The sequence below is a fragment of the Desmodus rotundus genome, chromosome 4, assembly GCF_022682495.2.
Source record: "Desmodus rotundus isolate HL8 chromosome 4, HLdesRot8A.1, whole genome shotgun sequence".
NCBI lineage: Eukaryota > Metazoa > Chordata > Mammalia > Chiroptera > Phyllostomidae > Desmodus > Desmodus rotundus.
The window spans coordinates 76987282-76990454 of NC_071390.1; the positions used below are offsets into that span (position 1 = coordinate 76987282).

The window sequence follows — 3173 nt, forward strand, 5'->3', positions numbered from 1 at the left end:
TCCCTTCCCCTTCCTCTAAAAATAAATAAATAAAACCTTAAAAAAATAAATTTTAAAAAGGCTTTCTTGGAACTTCTTTAATCTGATAAATGGTATCCTCCAAAAAAGCCTTTATTTTTAAAGGTGAGAGATATGACACTTTCCCTAGGACTCGTGAAGAGAGCACGCTCACTGCCATCATTTGTAGTCAACATTGTATTGAGGTCTTAGCCAGTAGAACAGGCATAAAAAAGAAATAAAAAGTATAGGGATTGGAAATGAAGAGAAAAGTGTTGTTATTAACAGAAAATACGTGAAATGCCTACAATGAAAAAGCAGTGTCGAGTGTTCGGGGTGTGTAAGAAAAAGCAGCCACACATCCATCAAGCAGACATGCACCAGAAAGTTCACAGGAGATGCATTCAGAACAGCCATGCGAACGAGGGCTGCGGAGAGGGTGCTGGGACTGTCTGCCCAGTTACGGACACAAGTCTAGACTTAAAAAAAAAAAAACCTTTGAAAACAATTTTTTTAAAAGACTAAAAAGTTAGGCTCCTTTTTACAGTCACCATGTACTAGCAATTTCGAACAATGTCAATGATAAAGCCCCTAAAAATCCTTTTCTTGGTCAAAGTTTCAAATAATTGTTATGATTATTGTCAAGTTTTAATTTTAATTTAAAATACAAATTTGCACATTTTTGTTGATTTTGCTTTAGTCAACAATGCTTTTCACATGGAGGTGAACTCTAGTGTTGGAGCTGCCCCGCTCTGCCCAAGGTCCACCAGCACAGCACCCAGCCACAGGCACTCCTTTTAAGTAAGTGCCTGTTGTACCACATGTTCCTTCAGTTAGAGAGTAGACTTGAATTAAAAAATTACAGCAGTGGTTGCAATAATGAAGAAATACAATCTGAGTTATTTCAGTTCCGCCATTCTATGAGGGCTATTGAGCTCCTTTTTCTGCGTAAAAATTTTCAGCTCTGAGGACAACATTTAAAACTCACAAGAATGATTCTCAAAGAAACATAGACATTGCAATTTTCTTGGTGATTTACTACGAAATGAGATTTTTATGACTCTGTAACAAACTTATCTTCAAAACGCTTCCTAACTAGTTACTTACATAGGGGTTGTTGTTTTATATGGAAGAAAATTTTCAAAATTAAAAATATATTTTTAAAGTGTCCTTTCTTAAACTATATACAAAGATGCAGTCACAAATCTGGTATATAACATAAATTTTGACAAAGTCAATGATCAAATTAGAGAAGTCTCAAAAACAGAAACCACATGCTCTTATTCCTTACTGCAACGGAGCAATATTGTACCTTGTTTGCTTTTCAGAAAAAAGAAATTAAACATAGCTGAAAACTATTCATCCGTTTTTTTTCCATTTTTGCACCATAACTGTGTTGAACAGTAGGATGGAGTAAAAACAATCCATGCTTGTGTCAAAATACATTAGGAACACCACTGACTGGAAGTGGCCCCAAACGGGAGACAATCCAAACGTCTACCGGTACGAGAATATAAAGTTGTGGCATAACAACTAGTACATAAACTGACTGCTACTCCACCCAACAACATGGGTAAGTCTCCCAGACATGGTAATGAGCTAATGAAGTCAGAAACAAAAGAATGTTTTTACCCCATTTTTGCAAAGTTCAACAACAGGAAACTTCAATCTGTACTGATGAATCAGAAGTATTGACTGCCCATTGGCAAAATGGGCACAGGAAATGTTCCGTATCTTAATCTGGGCAGCAGTTTCTTGGGCTTATAAACACATATAAATTCTACAGTCAGTCCTTCACTGCATATACACTTTGATTTTTTTAAAGGTCTTCTCTACTGTCTGTATATGCCCATGATTAACTGAAGTTCAAAACATGCAAAATATGCATCCCAGATAACTAGTACTTAAAAATGGTTAGATGTAGTCAAAATGAGCTGACAAATAGTAGTGCTGTGGTTTTTAAATTTCAAAATGTTGCAACCCTTAATGTGACAGTTAGTTTGGTAGAGATTAATGGAAAGAAGTACAGGCAAATACAGAGCAGCAAATGGGTATTAACATTATGCAGAGGATATGAGACCTAAGGGAGTAGATCAGAAAAATAAATGCTGTCCTTTGAAAATGACTGTTTGCTGGCAGGTTGTCAGTAAAGCAATGGTGCCTTGGTGGGCTGCAAGTTTAAATTAGAAAGGACCACATGCCTAGTGCTTTGCAGCGCTGGTGTTCACAAAGTTGCATCCTTGTTCCCCTTAAGAGCTCATCTTTGTCCTTAATGGCGTCTTGCCCTTGGCAGAAAAGACCTGACACATTCCAAGAGCCCCAGGGGTTAATGCTCTTTGCCCAACCACAAAATGAACTTGCCTGGGTTTCATCTGCAAAGATTGCCCCTTCAGCCTATTTTCCTCCAAAATAACACAAAACTGAAGTCAAAAAAATAAAAAAACATATTGAAAAGTAGATACTCACTTCAGGATGGGGATTTCACCCCTGTGTTTGGGGAAAGGGGCTCCCAAGTCAGTCAGAGTTCAAAACTCAGAAAGGAACCTCAATTATCAAAGCAATTAGCAAAGAGGAAGGATCCCAATGACTCACTTCTTTACCAAAGACTTCCTAACCAGAAGTATGTAAACAGTATAGGAGGCTGAAATCTTCCATCCCAGCAAGATAGAAAATAGAGGGCAGGGGGGTAAGAAATTGAGGAAGGAAACATAAAAATATACAAAAAACATAAACATACAGAAAAACATAAAATGTAAAGTAAGCATAAAATATACAAGTAGAGTCATGGGAGAAAGAGAAAGGTGGGTGAAAGGTTTTCTTAGGCTCCGCCAAGGAAGAAATGCCAATCAGCCACAAAATTAGGCAGCACAGAGCTTTACTGGGGTTTGCGCACCCGGGCGAGAATCTCAGGTCCACAGAGCGGGTCGGGGAAGTCCTGCCCAAGCAGGGAATATGGCAGGGTTTTACGCACCAAATTCTGGTTGGCTCTCTTCGTGGGGGCTAGGGACTGGTTTCCTCGAACAAAGTGGCAATCTATCACTGGTGGTTCCCTGGTTTGACGTCAGCTGTCTCTTCCAGGTTGTAGTTCGGCTGCCATTGTGTTCTACCCCGCCCATCCTGACACTGGGCAGATGCTAAGTTGCTTTAGACCACTGCTCTGAGCTGAATGGAAGACA

At 39.0% G+C, this 3173-nt stretch overlaps 1 protein-coding gene across 17 annotated transcripts in view; it reads right to left on the reverse strand.

Moving 5' to 3' along the window:
- The window catches only part of PARD3 (par-3 family cell polarity regulator), a 715988-nt gene that overhangs the window by 543904 nt on the left and 168911 nt on the right, over positions 1–3173 (reverse strand). The gene's annotated exons all lie outside the window — the stretch shown is intronic.